This window comes from Pelophylax lessonae (genome assembly GCF_965119305.1).
Source record: "Pelophylax lessonae genome assembly, chromosome: 4".
Lineage (NCBI taxonomy): Eukaryota > Metazoa > Chordata > Amphibia > Anura > Ranidae > Pelophylax > Pelophylax lessonae.
The window spans coordinates 101,944,963-101,961,846 of record NC_138771.1 but is presented as its reverse complement, the minus strand read 5'-3'; positions in this window follow the sequence as shown (position 1 = coordinate 101,961,846).

Sequence of the window (16,884 nt, the reverse complement as noted above, 5' to 3'; positions counted from 1 at the left end):
AACAAAATCCTTTGTGGGGTGCAGTGAACACAATCTTTGTGGGGTACAGTGAACAGAATCTTTGTGGGGTGCAGTGAACACAATCTTTGGGGGGTACAGTGAACACAATCTTTTTGGGGTGCAGTGAACAAAATCCTTTGTGGGGTGCAGTGAACACAATCTTTGGGGGGTACAGTGAACACAATCTTTTTGGGGTGCAGTGAACAAAATCCTTTGTGGGGTGCAGTGAACACAATCTTTGTGGGGTGCAGTGAACAAAATCCTTTTTGGGGTGCAGTGAACAACATCCTTTTTGGGGTGCAGTGAACACAATCGTTTTTGGGGTGCAGTGAACAAAATCATTTGTGGGGTGCAGTGAACACAATCTTTGTGGGGTACAGTGAACAGAATCTTTGTGGGGTGCAGTGAACACAATCTTTGTGGGGTACAGTGAACAGAATCTTTTTGGGGTGCAGTGAACAAAATCCTTTGTGGGGTGCAGTGAACACAATCTTTGGGGGGTACAGTGAACACAATCTTTTTGGGGTGCAGTGAACAAAATCCTTTGTGGGGTGCAGTGAAAACAATCTTTGTGGGGTGCAGTGAACACAATCTTTTTGGGGTGCAGTGAACAAAATCCTTTTTGGGGTGCAGTGAACAACATCCTTTTTGGAGTGCAGTGAACACAATCTTTTTGGGGTGCAGTGAACAAAATCCTTTGTGGGGTGCAGTGAACACAATCTTTGTGGGGTACAGGGAACAGAATCTTTGTGGGGTGCAGTGAACACAATCTTTGGGGGGTACAGTGAACACAATCTTTTTGGGGTGCAGTGAACAAAATCCTTTTAGGGTGCAGTGAACACAATCTTTGTGGGGTGCAGTGAACAAAATCCTTTTTGAGGTGCAGTGAACACAATCTTTGTGGGGTGCAGTGAACACAATCTTTGTGGGGTACAGAGAACACAATCTCATACTTCTGAAGATTTGAGGGTGCTGCCTGTTCCATACTCCTCCTCCTACTGCTCAACCATCCTTTTAGGGGTACAAACAATAGTAATTGGGGCCTAGTGTGGTGGTGTACGTGTGAGATACATACACTTTCTTTTTGATCATATTTTCTATTCCGCTATTCAATTAAAACCTTTGGGGATCAATTAAATTGCGTGATAGTCTGTGTCGGTACGTGTGAGATCCACCTTTCCAAGTTTTTGGGGTTCATCTCATACTTCTGAAGATTTGAGGGTGCTGCCTGTTCCATACTCCTCCTCCTACTGCTCAACCATCCTTTTAGGGGTACAAACAATAGTAATTGGGGCCTAGTGTGGTGGTGTACGTGTGAGATACATACACTTTCTTTTTGATCATATTTTCTATTCCGCTATTCAATTAAAACCTTTGGGGATCAATTAAATTGCGTGATAGTCTGTGTCGGTACGTGTGAGATCCACCTTTCCAAGTTTTTGGGGTTCATCTCATACTTCTGAAGATTTGAGGGTGCTGCCTGTTCCATACTCCTCCTCCTACTGCTCAACCATCCTTTTAGGGGTACAAACAATAGTAATTGGGGCCTAGTGTGGTGGTGTACGTGTGAGATACATACACTTTCTTTTTGATCATATTTTCTATTCCGCTATTCAATTAAAACCTTTGGGGATCAATTAAATTGCTTGATAGTCTGTGTCGGTACGTGTGAGATCCACCTTTCCAAGTTTTTGGGGTTCATCTCATACTTCTGAAGATTTGAGGGTGCTGCCTGTTCCATACTCCTCCTCCTACTGCTCAACCATCCTTTTAGGGGTACAAACAATAGTAATTGGGGCCTAGTGTGGTGGTGTACGTGTGAGATACATACACTTTCTTTTTGATCATATTTTCTATTCCGCTATTCAATTAAATCCTTTGGGGATCAATTAAATTGCGTGATAGTCTGTGTCGGTACGTGTGAGATCCACCTTTCCAAGTTTTTGGGGTTCATCTCATACTTCTGAAGATTTGAGGGTGCTGCCTGTTCCATACTCCTCCTCCTACTGCTCAACCATCCTTTTAGGGGTACAAACAATAGTAATTGGGGCCTAGTGTGGTGGTGTACGTGTGAGATACATACACTTTCTTTTTGATCATATTTTCTATTCCGCTATTCAATTAAAACCTTTGGGGATCAATTAAATTGCGTGATAGTCTGTGTCGGTACGTGTGAGATCCACCTTTCCAAGTTTTTGGGGTTCATCTTATACTTCTGAAGATTTGAGGGTGCTGCCTGTTCCATACTCCTCCTCCTACTGCTCAACCATCCTTTTAGGGGTACAAACAATAGTAATTGGGGCCTAGTGTGGTGGTGTACGTGTGAGATACATACACTTTCTTTTTGATCATATTTTCTATTCTGCTATTCAATTAAAACCTTTGGGGATCAATTAAATTGCGTGATAGTCTGTGTCGGTACGTGTGAGATCCACCTTTCCAAGTTTTTGGGGTTCATCTCATACTTCTGAAGATTTGAGGGTGCTGCCTGTTCCATACTCCTCCTCCTACTGCTCAACCATCCTTTTAGGGGTACAAACAATAGTAATTGGGGCCTAGTGTGGTGGTGTACGTGTGAGATACATACACGTTCTTTTTGATCATATTTTCTATTCCGCTATTCAATTAAATCCTTTGGGGATCAATTAAATTGCGTGATAGTCTGTGTCGGTACGTGTGAGATCCACCTTTCCAAGTTTTTGGGGTTCATCTCATACTTCTGAAGATTTGAGGGTGCTGCCTGTTCCATACTCCTCCTCCTACTGCTCAACCATCCTTTTAGGGGTACAAACAATAGTAATTGGGGCCTAGTGTGGTGGTGTACGTGTGAGATACATACACTTTCTTTTTGATCATATTTTCTATTCCGCTATTCAATTTAAACCTTTGGGGATCAATTAAATTGCGTGATAGTCTGTGTCAGTACGTGTGAGATCCACCTTTCCAAGTTTTTGGGGTTCATCTCATACTTCTGAAGATTTGAGGGTGCTGCCTGTTCCATACTCCTCCTCCTACTCCTCAACCATCCTTTTAGGGGTACAAACAATAGTAATTGGGGCCTAGTGTGGTGGTGTACGTGTGAGATACATACACTTTCTTTTTGATCATATTTTCTATTCCGCTATTCAATTAAAACCTTTGGGGATCAATTAAATTGCGTGATAGTCTGTGTCGGTACGTGTGAGATCCACCTTTCCAAGTTTTTGGGGTTCATCTCATACTTCTGAAGATTTGAGGGTGCTGCCTGTTCCATACTCCTCCTCCTAATCCTCAACCATCCTTTTAGGGGTACAAACAATAGTAATTGGGGCCTAGTGTGGTGGTGTACGTGTGAGATACATACACTTTCTTTTTGATCATATTTTCTATTCCGCTATTCAATTAAAACCTTTGGGGATCAATTAAATTGCATGATAGTCTGTGTCGGTACGTGTGAGATCCACCTTTCCAAGTTTTTGGGGTTCATCTCATACTTCTGAAGATTTGAGGGTGCTGCCTGTTCCATACTCCTCCTCCTACTCCTCAACCATCCTTTTAGGGGTACAAACAATAGTAATTGGGGCCTAGTGTGGTGGTGTACGTGTGAGATACATACACTTTCTATTTGATCATATTTTCTATTCTGCTATTCAATTAAAACCTTTGGGGATCAATTAAATTGCGTGATAGTCTGTGTCGGTACGTGTGAGATCCACCTTTCCAAGTTTTTGGGGTTCATCTCATACTTCTGAAGATTTGAGGGTGCTGCCTGTTCCATACTCCTCCTCCTACTCCTCAACCATCCTTTTAGGGGTACAAACAATAGTAATTGGGGCCTAGTGTGGTGGTGTACGTGTGAGATACATACACTTTCATTTTGATCATATTTTCTATTCCGCTATTCAATTAAAACCTTTGGGGATCAATTAAATTGCGTGATAGTCTGTGTCGGTACGTGTGAGATCCACCTTTCCAAGTTTTTGGGGTTCATCTCATACTTCTGAAGATTTGAGGGTGCTGCCTGTTCCATACTCCTCCTCCTACTGCTCAACCATCCTTTTAGGGGTACAAACAATAGTAATTGGGGCCTAGTGTGGTGGTGTACGTGTGAGATACATACACTTTCATTTTGATCATATTTTCTATTCCGCTATTCAATTAAAACCTTTGGGGATCAATTAAATTGCGTGATAGTCTGTGTCGGTACGTGTGAGATCCACCTTTCCAAGTTTTTGGGGTTCATCTCATACTTCTGAAGATTTGAGGGTGCTGCCTGTTCCATACTCTTCCTCCTACTCCTCAACCATCCTTTTAGGGGTACAAACAATAGTAATTGGGGCCTAGTGTGGTGGTGTACGTGTGAGATACATACACTTTCTTTTTGATCATATTTTCTATTCCGCTATTCAATTAAAACCTTTGGGGATCAATTAAATTGCGTGATAGTCTGTGTCGGTACGTGTGAGATCCACCTTTCCAAGTTTTTGGGGTTCATCTCATACTTCTGAAGATTTGAGGGTGCTGCCTGTTCCATACTCCTCCTCCTACTCCTTAACCATCCTTTTAGGGGTACAAACAATAGTAATTGGGGCCTAGTGTGGTGGTGTACGTGTGAGATACATACACTTTCTTTTTGATCATATTTTCTATTCCGCTATTCAATTAAAACCTTTGGGGATCAATTAAATTGCGTGATAGTCTGTGTCGGTACGTGTGAGATCCACCTTTCCAAGTTTTTGGGGTTCATCTCATACTTCTGAAGATTTGAGGGTGCTGCCTGTTCCATACTCCTCCTCCTACTGCTCAACCATCCTTTTAGGGGTACAAACAATAGTAATTGGGGCCTAGTGTGGTGGTGTACGTGCGAGATACATACACTTTTTTTGATCATATTTCCTATTCCGCTATTCAATAAAAACCTTTGAGGATCAATTGAATTGCGGGATAGTCTGTGTCGGTACGTGTGAGATCCACCTTTCCAAGTTTTTGAGGTTCATCTCATACTTCTGAAGATTTGAGGGTGCTGTCTGTTCCATACTCCTCCTACTCCTCATCCATCCTTTTAGGGGTAGAAACAATAGTAATTGGGGCCTAGTGTGGTTTTGTACGTGCGAGATACATACACTTTTTTGGATCATATTTCCTATTCCGCTATTCAATAAAAACCTTTCTAGGGCAAGATCTTAAATTACAGAAATATGAGGAGACCGTCAAATAAGGGCCGTGGCCTGGGTCGTGGTGCTGCTGGTAGAGCTCCTGTTGCAAGGAGAGGACGTGGTCGATCTGTGCCAGCTACACGCACAAGTGAAACACCTTCCTCAAGTGTGAGTAGGCGACAGAACCTGCATCAGTATTTGGTAGGGCATCATACGCCCCTAGAAGTGATGAGGCCAGAACAAGTGGAGGCGATAGTAGATTGGTTTGCTGCTGACAGTGCCTCCAGTTCCTTCACATTGTCTCCCACCCAGTCTACTGCAGAAAGGTCACAGTTGGCACCTGCAGCCGATGTCCAACCGTCTTTCACCTCACCCCCTTGCAAATCAGGCAAGCAGTCTGAGCCCCAAGCCATACAGCAGTCTCTTCTTCTTTTTGATGACTCTGTCAGCAGGGTTTCCCAGGGCCATCCACCTAGCCCTGCCCCAGAAGTGGAAGAGATTGAGTGCAGCGATGCCCAACCACTTATTTCTCAAGATGAGTACATGCAAGGATCATCGCAGCACGTCTCCGATGATGACGAAACGCAGGTGCCAACTGCTGCGGCGTTCAGCATTGTGGAGACCGACAAGGAGGGCAGGGGTGAAGACTGGGTGGAAGATGATGTGGAGGACGATGAGGTCCTCGACCCCACATGGAATGAACGTCATGCAGGTGACCTGAGTAGTTTGGAGGAAGAGGCGGTGGTCGCACAGAGCCACCAGCACAGCAGAAGAGGGAGCAGGGTGCAGAAGCGGAGCGGCCGTGCCCTAGACACTACGCCCGCTACTGCCCAACGCAGCAAGGGAACGAGCGCACCAAAGTCAGCTCAAAGGAGTTCTCTAGCGTGGAAGTTCTTTAGAAAATGTGCTGATGACAGGACACGAGTGGTTTGCACCCTGTGCAATCAGAGCTTGAAGCGAGGCATAAACCTTCTCAACCTGAGCACAACCTGCATGATCAGGCATCTAAGTGCAAAGCACGAGCTGCAGTGGAGTACACACCTTCAAAACCAAGAAACGTCTCTGGCTCATCCTGCTTCCTCTTCTGCTGCAGTCTCGGCCGCTCCAGCCACATCTGTAGTGATACCGGCACCTGCCACCCCGCAAACAGACGATCTGTCAGCAACACCACCACCTGGGTCACCAACAACCATCTCCACAATGTCCCGTGGAAGCGTTCAGCTTTCCATCTCCCAAACACTTGAGAGGAAGAGGAAGTACCCCCCTACCCACCCGCGATCCCTGGCCCTGAATGCCAGCATTTCAAAATTATTGGCCTTTGAAATGCTGTCATTCCGTCTGGTGGAGACGCACAGTTTTAAAAACCTTATGTCGGTGGCTGTCCCACAGTACGTCGTGCCCAGCCGCCACTACTTTTCCAGGCAAGCCATCCCTTCCCTGCACAACCAAGTGGGGGAAAAAATCAGGTGTGCACTGCGCAACGCCATCTGTGCCAAGGTCCACCTAACTACCGATACGTGGACCAGTAAGCACGGTCAGGGGCGTTATATCTCCCTAACGGCACACTGGGTAAATGCAGTGGCGGATGGGCCTGAGGCGGATAGCAATTTGGTGCATGTCCTTCCACCACCGAGGATTGCAGGGCGCTTCAGTTTGCCTCTTGTTCCTAACTCCTCCTACTCCGCTTCCTCATCCTCTACCGCCTCCTCATCCGGACAGCGTAACACCTTCACAACCAACTTCAGCACGGCCAGGGGTAAACGACAGCAGGCAGTTTTACAACTTGCCTGTTTGGGGGACAAACCACACACTGCGCAGGAGTTGTGGAGGAGCATGGAACAGCAGACAAATGAGTGGTTGCTGCCAGCGAGCCTCAAGCCCGGCCTGGTGGTGTGCGATAACGGGAGAAATCTCATAGCAGCTCTGGGCCTAGCCGGTTTGACGCACATCCCTTGCCTGGCGCATGTGCTGAATTTGGTGGGGCAGAGGTTCCTTAAAAACTACCCCGATATGTCAGAACTGCTGCAGAAAGTGCGGGCCGTTTGTGCGCACTTTCGGCGTTCTCACCCTGCTGCTGCTCGCCTGGCAGCGCTGCAGCGTAACTTCGGCCTTCCCGCTCACCGCCTCATATGTGACGTGCCCACAAGGTGGAACTCCACCTTGCACATGCTGGAAAGACTGTGCGAGCAGCAGCAGGCCATAGTGGAGTTTCAGCTGCAGCACGCACGCGTGAGTCGCTCTGCGGAACAGCACCACTTCACCACCAATAACTGGGCCTCCATGCGAGACCTGTGTGCCTTGTTGCGCTGTTTTGAGTACTCCACCAACATGGCCAGTGGCAATGACGCCGTTCTCAGCTTAACTATCCCACTTCTATGCCTCCTTGAAAAAACAATTTGGGCGATGGAAGAGGATGTGGCACAGGATGAGGAGGAGGAGGAGGATGAAGAGGTAACATTTCCAAGGCTTTCAGGGCAGTCATTCGCAAGGGGCTCCGAGGGTGGGTTCCTGCACACACAAACGCCAGGGACACAATTGTCCAGCAGGGGCACAGTTCTGGAGGATGAGGAGGATGAGGAGGAGGAGGAGCTGGAGGAGGAGATGGAACCATGTTCACAGCAGGGTGGCACCCAGGCCAGCTCATGGCCATCACTGGTGCATGGCTGGGGGGATACAGAGGACACGGACGATACACCTCCCACAGAGGACAGCCTTTCGTTGCCTCTGGGCAGCCTGGCACACATGAGCGATTACATGCTGCAGTGTCTCCACAACGACCGCCGAGTTGCCCACATTCTAACTTGTGCTGATTACTGGGTGGCCACGCTTCTGGATCCCCGTTACAAGGACAACGTACCGTCCTTAATTCACTCACTGGAGCGCGATCGCAAGATGCGCGAGTACAAGCGCACGCTGGTAGACGCCATGCTGCTGGCATTCCCATCTGACAGCGGGGCCGCAGTGGAAGCACAAGGCAGAGGAGGAGGAGGTCGCCAACGCAACCAGGGCACCGCCAGCACCTCAGAAGGCAGGGTTAGCATGGCCGAAATGTGGAAAAGCTTTGTCAGCACGTCACAACAAACAGCAGCACCAGCAGCTCAGATGGAACGTCTTAGCAGGAGGCAGCATTTTACCAACATGGTGGAGCAGTATGTGTGCACACGCCTACATGTAGTGAATGAGGGGTCTGCCCCCTTCAACTTCTGGGTCTCCAAATTGGGCACATGGCCTGAGCTTGCCCTTTACGCCTTGGAGGTGCTGGCGTGCCCTGCAGCCAGTGTATTATCTGAACGGGTATTTAGCACGGCTGGGGGCGTTATAACAGACAAGCGCAGCCGCCTGTCCAGAGACAATGTGGACAAGCTCACGTTCATTAAAATGAACCAGGCATGGATCCCACGGGACTTTTCCGTACCTTGTGCAGAATAGCAATGGATACCGACCTTACCCACCCATTGTTCCATTTTTGCTCTTTCTCACTCTTTTGGGGTGTACCCTCATTTAAAATTTGTGAAAAGAAGCAGTGTTGGCTACCTCGTCCTCCTCCTCAGGGCCAGATTAACGTAGGGGCTATTGGAGCTGCAGCTCCAGGCCCCTACCTTTTATATAGGCCCCGGGTTGGCCATATTCACTGTTACCGCTCTTCTGTCACTTGTAAACACAGAAGTCTGGCTTCTATGCTCGCTTCCCCAGGCAGCACCCTCAGAACCTCCCCACACAGCGCGAAGGCCGGACAAGGAGGGACAGTTGCCGATGCATGGATGTGTTCATGGGCTTCAGAGACAGCATCCCATGTTGAATTAGGCATGCATGGCTGCACCCTTCCTCCTCTGGGTGCATGGCAAGGCACGGCCCTTAAGGCCCTTCAAAATCCTCAGCACCAAGCCCATGATGCTCTTAATCCGGCCCTGGTCCTCCTCCACCGCCGCTTCCACCTACACCGCCCATAGGTGTGCGCAGCCTATTGCAATAAGGTGTGCACCCCAAAGTTGAAATACACATGCATGTGTTTGCCAGCAGGGAAAGTAATGTATCGGGGCCATGTACCTGTAGGCAAAGAGAAATAGAGCAGAGCAGGTCCGAGGGAGATCTTTCCCATCTCCTCACTGGCAATGCTATGTGCCCTAGGTGATTAGGGTGTGCCCAGGCACACCCGGCACACCCTGTGCGCATGCCTATGTCACCGCCACATCCACCACCACCTCAACCTCCCTACTACTCCATATGGGCCTCGTCCTTCAGAGATGAAGAAGAACATTGTTTTATTTTTCTGTTTTTTTTTTTGTTGTTTTAAGTTATTTCCCTATCCACATTTGTTTGCAGAGCACTTGCCATGCTCTTAATTACGTTTTGCTGCCATTTGCAGCACTCTAGCCCTTTCCTTTGGTGTTTTAGAGCCATTTTAGTGCCTTAAAGTTCGGGTCCCCATTGACTTCAATGGGGTTCGGTGTCCGGGAAAAGTTCGGTAAAAGTCCGGGACACGGACCCGGACTTTTTTTTAAAGTTCGGCCGAACCCGTCGAACACGGACATCTAGGTGTCCGCTCAACCCTAATTGTATGCTTACCTGTATCTGTTCCGACCTAAACAGCAATGTTCTTTATCTGTATGGATATGCTGCCATGACATTTACTTAGTTCCTGTTTCTCTCTAATAAACTATATCTGGAACAAAAAAATAAAAAAAGTTTTGCCTTTAGTTATACTTTATTCATACCATGCATTTTATAAATTCACCTAAACTACCCTAGAATCTTTCCTTAGGCTGACAATATGCCTTTTTGTTTTAAAGATAATTGTTTTAAAGACCAATTGTATTGTCAGGTCAAGTGTGTATGTTCATGTCTGTAAAGTTTGGAAAAGTAACATGAGGCCGAGACCACTGAACCAATATTGCAGTAGAACAGCTAGTTGATAAATTCAAGGAAAATAGACAGCCAGCAATGTTGGCTGTGGTCTGCTGCAAAAAAATAACGGCTAAAAATAGCAAGCATGATCATCTTATGCTGTGGGTGTAATTTTGTGTCTACTTTAAGCTGATAAAAAAGCTATTTTATGACTGATTGCTATGGGTACGGCACACCATTGCTATTTTCACAAAGGGACTCATGTCTAAAAAGCTTAAAGAGAGTGTGATGTTGTCTGTTTTAGTTATCAATGGTTCTGAAAAAAGTACTAAATGTATTGTCTTCTTTTACCAACCATTTTCTCACTTTCATTCTTAAGTGATTGACACATACAGTTCTAAATGCAAATTATGATTAAAAAAGGACCACTGTGTTCTTTACAATGTACCATGAAAAATGTCAACACTAGCTGCACAAGAAGTCATGATGAGCAATAATAATCCACATTTAAATTGAAGCAGAAATAACTTTTTTTTTAGCTCCGGATTGACTATTTGAATTCTGGTTCTCTGCCTTATAAAAACAAAACATGGCATAACAAATGGAATCGACATTTGGAAAGGAGTCCAGCTGGGCCATATATTGACATTGTTCAGAACCTACCTCCAGTGGATGAGCACAGAAGCTGTTCACTTGGTCCTTATCCATGACCTGTTCCTCAATCAATGACATAGCCAGGCTATTTGCTGCTGGTGAAATCTACTTGTTGTGTTCTCCTGTTGAGTCTTGTTGTTTCTTCCTACTGTCTCCTAGAGCCCTCCTGTCCGCATGCTGTAGTACTTGCTGTTGTACTTATGTATCTATTCAGGTAAGCCATGAAAATGAGGAAGCCTGACCAAGTGTACAATTTCTAACTGCCCAAAGCTCAAAGGGCACCATACTCTGGTTGCTTGTTGTAGTGTTCAAATAGATGAAGTATGGGTTTGGTTTAGAATGACATTGTACCTGTTTCTGTTCTTGTCAGTCATATCCTCAAACAAGGATCCTTGTTAGCTTTGTCATTTTTGTGTTCCCTACCATTGTTTCATATATAACAACCCCATCAGTCCCCTAGTTTATGTAAGCTCACATCCTGCTATCTTTGCTATCCTGATCTCCTTGAACCCACTTTTCCCACCACACTTCTGACCTATTGAACCACCTGGATCAAACTGTTTGCTTGTCCTGACCTTTCTAATACTTTTTCCCTAACCTTTGCTGTGTTTCTGATTACATATTTGCTCTCGTTGTGTGATTCTACTCTGCTTTAACAATGACCTTAGTAATATAAATAAAATGGTGCGCTAGTTCAAACCACTTTCTATAATATAGAACAAACAATTATACAACTATAACAGTAATTGGGTACAAAAAGCATTAATAGATCAGTGTAAAATTACAAATATATATAAACAAATAAAGAAATCCCAAACACTGTGCTCCAAAACATGTGTTCCAAAACAGGATTATCCTATTCAAGTGTGCAAGTGCTCTGTCCTAAATATAAAAACGAAACAAACAAAAACAAAAAGTTACAAACACTGGGCTCCCAGACACGTGAATCGTATTCAAACGTGCAGGTGCTCAATCCAAAAAATATATAGACACTCTTGCTACAAGGTATGTCAGGAGAACTCCTTATAATAAGGTGTCAGTGAAATAAGCCCACCACCTCCAGGTGCAATGGCCGTTCACCTCAGGGGATGACCAAAAGGTCAAACTGCACTTTTAACAGAGGAAAAACACAATCTTCAAATCCTGATTGTTTCTACACACATTGTCTGTCTCCCTAGATCCACATTTGGCTCCACGAATCTCTCTGCACGGGTTAACTGGATCCCTACCTTGTTTAGCGTGTCATTTAGAATATAAACAAATATTCATAGTGCAATATTGCTCAAATGTAACAAATTTTATTAGATTAACAAAAAACTGCTCACTTTAAAATCTTTCAAACCATTGAATCAAAGCTATTCAAGTTCAATATTGCCTCCTCACCACACTTGCGAATCACGGAGTCACCCGAAAATTACGTCACTGGCTCCACCCGATGCGTTGCTTCACTGGTCACGTGGCTTCTTCCTTGTTCTCCTGATATATCTTCTAGTGAGAGTCTTTATATATTTTTTTGAATTAAACACTTGCACATTTAAATATGATTCACGTGTCTTGGAGCACAGTGTTTGGAATGTTTTGTTTTTGTTTGTTTTGGTTTTATATTTTGGACGGAGCCCTTGCATGCTTGAAAACGATAAACGTGTTTTGGAACACATGTTTTGGAGCACACTTTTAGGAATTTTTCTGTTTATTTGTTTTTATATATGTAATTTTACACTGATCTATTTATGCTTTTTGCACCCAATTACTGTTATAGTTGTATAATTGTTTGTTCTATATTGTAGAAAGGGGTTTGAATTAGTGCACCATTTTATTCATATTATTGTGTTATTCATAGTGGTGGAGTTCACTAGGTAATGGTTGCAGCCGTTTATTTTGGAATCAAGTTGGAGTAGTTTGAGTCACCATTATACAATATCTTTATTCTATATTCCTTTAATTTCTGGCTGTGTAATATTTATATATTTTAGCACTAATTAGGATTAGCCTTTTTTGTTATATCCCTTTTATTCCCGTAACTTTGCACATAGCGCATAAGTGCTTTCACATAGATCACAATGACCTTAGTAAACTGTCTATCATATATTTTTTTGGTACTATCTCTGGTCAGATGGATATGACCACAAGTTTCTGACAACCTCACAGGAGATCCTTCTTGAGTAGACCAGATAATTCCATGCTTACATTCTGTGGTCAGTCAAGTATCAATGCAAAGATATAAAGTGTCTGGGAAAGGTGGCTGTTAAAGGTAAAATATGCTGCAGCACTGGTCATCTGGTGTTAACAGGGGCATGATGCTTTTTTTCATTTTCCTTTGATGTTTATCATGAGTTGTATTTTGCACAAGATGTGGAAACTGGCTTTTAGACTGGAAAACAGCGTTGACTATATAAGCAATCAGGGGTTTGGGAAGGATTTTTTTTTCCCAATGTTGGAATAAATTGACACACTTTTCTTTGTACCCTGGTTGCCGCCACACACGCTTGACACCATCTGAACCAAATATGTTTATCTTGATCTCATCAGGCCACAGGACATGGTTCCAGTAATCCATGTCCTTAGACTGCTTGTCTTCAGCAAACTGTTTGTGGGCTTTCTTGTGCATTATCTTTAGAAGAGGCTTCCTTCTGGGATTAAAGCCATGCAGACCAATTTAAAGCAGTGTGCGGTGTATGGTCTGAGCACTGACAGGCTGACCCCCCCACTCCTTTAACCTCTGCAGCAAGGCTGGCAGCACTCATACATCTACTGTATTTCCCAAAGGCAACCTCTGGAAATGACGCTAAGCACATGCACTCAACTTCTTTGGTCGACCATGGCGAGACCTGTTATGAGTGGAACCTGTTCTGTTAAACCGCTGTATGGTCTTAGCCACCGTGCTGCAGCTCAGTTTTAGGGTCTTGGCAATCTTATTATAGCCTAGGCTATCTTTATGTAGAGCAACAATTCTCTTTTTCAGATCCTCAGGGAGTTCTTTGCAATGAGGTGCCATGTTGAGTTAGCATTGGCCAGTATGAGAGAGTGAGCGATAACACCAAATTTAACACACCTGCTCCACATTCATACCTGAGACCTTGTAACTAGAGATGGCCTTGCGGTTCGCTGCAAATTTTGCTTGTTCACTACCCGCCAAATTTGGCGAACCCACGGCGTCATTCGCGGCGGCCATATTTGTTTACATTGGGGAGAACTTTGACCCTTGACACAGCCGCCAGGTGGAACGGGACAGCCAATTGAAACATTCCAGCACATGGACAGTCCCCCTATGCTATAAATAGACCCGATCTGGCGGCCATTTCACATTCCGCTTTCTGCCAGTGTAGGGAGAGGTCTGCTGTGCTCGTCACAACATATAGCGTTGTAAAGATCCAAAAAAGTCATTTCCAGGGCTGGTATTTTTCGGAATAGGTCTACTAGTATCTTTTGAGCTTAGGGAGAGGTATCCTGTGGTTGCTTTAGGGGCAGTTAGAGATTGGCTGCAGTCACAAATCGCTCTGTCAATGTCCAGAAAAGTCCTTTTGAGGGCTGGTATTTCGGTATAGGTCTAGTATCTTTTGAGCTTAGGGAGAGGTATCCTGTGGTTGCTTTAGGGGCAGTTAGAGATCGGCTGCAGTCACACACAAATCGCTCTGTCAATGTCCACCAAAGTCATGTAAAGTGCTCCAATGTCGTTTTAGGGTCTATTACAGTCTCTTTACTATAGGGAGAGACATCCTGTGGTTGCTGTAGGGGCAGTTAGAAATTGGCTGCAGTCACAAATCGATCTGTCAATGTCCACAAAAGTCATTTAAAGGACTGCAAATTTTTTGGTATTGCTGTGCAGTGCACTAAAAACTGGGGGTGGGGGAGGGGGTTAATCCACAGTATAATATACTTTGTAGAAAGCATATTATAGTGGATTAGTAGTATTATTGTGCACTGTGCAGCATTGTGACAGGTGTGGTGGTGAGACTGAGCGTTTCTGCAGCAACACTACACACAGTGGAAAACTCCCTGGTCAATTATTTGTAGAACTGGTGTGACAGACCAGTGGCCCTCCCAATAGCACATATTGAAGTGGGGTGTTATCTGACTGAGTATACTTTTACAAGTGTATTTGTGTCCTGCAACAACATTGCCTCTGTTGCTGTGTGAAGTCTGATACACACAGCGCTAAACTCACTGGCCAATTTTTTCAACAACTGTTGTGATAGACCAGTGTGGCCCCCAATAGCACATATTGAAGTGGGGTGTTATCTGACTGAGTATACTTTTACAAGTGTATTTGTGTCCTGCAACAACATTGCCTCTGTTGCTGTGTGAAGTCTCATACACACAGCGCCAAACTCACTGGCCAATTTTTTCAACAACTGGTGTGATAGACCAGTGTGGCCCCCCAAAAGCACATATTGAAGTGGGGTGTTATCTGACTGAGTATACTTTTAAAAGTGTATTTGTGTCCTGCAACAACATTGCCTCTGTTTCTGTGTGAAGTCTGACACACACAGCGCCAAACTCACTGGCCAATTTTTTCAACAACTGGTGTGATAAACCAGTGGCCCCCCATAGCACATATTGAAGCGGGGTGTTATTTAACAGTATACTTTTCTAAGAGTGTATTTTAGTCCTGCAAAAATTTGGCCTCTCTTGCTGTGTGGATTGTGCTACACACCACACAGTGACAACAGTTACTGGCCAATTATTTGTAGAACTGGTGTGATAGACCAGTGGCCCCCCGATAGCACATATTGAAGTGGAGTGTTATCTGACTGAGTATACTTTTACAAGTGTATTTGTGTCCTGCAACAACATTGCCTCTGTTGCTGTGTGAAGTCTGATACACACAGCACCAAACTCACTGGCCAATTTTTTCAACAACTGGTGTGATAAACCAGTGGCCCCCCAATAGCACATATTGAAGCGGGGTGTTATTTAACAGTATAGTTTTCTAAGAGTGTATTTTAGTCCTGAAAAAATGTGGCCTCTTTTTCTGTGTTAACTGTGCTGCACACAGTGACAACAGTTACTGGCCAATTATTTGTAGAACTGATGTGATAGACCAGTGGTCCCCCAATAGCACAGATTGAAGCGGGATGTTATCTACCTTTTTCCAGATATACTGCAATTCTCTTGAGACTTTTGTCACAGGGTAATTAAAAAAACATGACAGGCAGAGGAAGAGGCAGAGACGCACGCAGGGGTGGTAAGGGTAGGACAGGAGCAGTAGGCCGGAGCCTAACTGTGAAGTTTCAAAAGCAGCGTGCAATTACGACAAAGGACGCACCAGACTTGGTTGAGTGGGTCACTCAGCCTTCCTCTTCTGCACCCTCCTCACCCTCTCTATCTGCACCCTCTTCACGCTCTGCTGTGTGCACCCCCAAAGACACCACCAGCACATACCCTCCACTTGAGTCACTGGAATTATTTTCCGATCCATCACAAGAGGTTTGCGATGCGCAGCCATTGTTGACATTGGATCAGGAAGAGGAGGTAGCAACAGCCGCCACTCAGCAACCTGACAACAGTACCCAGATCAGCCCAAGGAGGTTGGTCCCCGCTGTTGCTGCCTACTCCAAGATCTCGAATGTTAGTGGTGGGGAAGATGACATGGATGATGACGAGTCTATGGACGTCACGTGGGAGTCCACAAGAGAGGAAGAGGAAGGGAGTTCAGAGGGAGAGATGGACCGGCAGATAGGGAGGAGAGGCAGGCAGAACTTGCATTGCAGAAGAGGTAGAAAGCAGACTGCTAATGTATCAGGAGCGAGCCATCAACCATGTACAGTCACATCTGGTGCTCCCAGGACGCCCGCACATTGCTCCACAGTGTGGGCTTTTTTTAATGTGTCCTTTGCTGACAACAGTGTTGCCATCTGCAGCCTTTGCAGTCAACGCATAAGTCGCGGTAAGGCCAACACTCCCCCAGGGATAACCGCCTTAAGAAGGCACCTAAACCCCCATCACGAGCCCAGTGGGAGCAACACCGTCAGAAGTTGAACCCACAAAGCCACACTCCAGGCTCTCACTGTCCAGCCCCTTCTCATTCTCCTCTCTCCTCACATTTGCCCTCCACTACACCTTCCATGATGCCGTCGTCATGTTACTCTGGAAAAAGGCAGGCAGGCTTCAAATGTTGAAACGGAAGAAAATGACGCCGGACAACCCTCTTGCCCAACGTTTGACTGCTGGCTTGTCGGAACTGATAGCCCGCCAACTACTGCCATATCAACTGGTGGACTTGGAGGCCTTTGTAAATTTGTGGCCATTG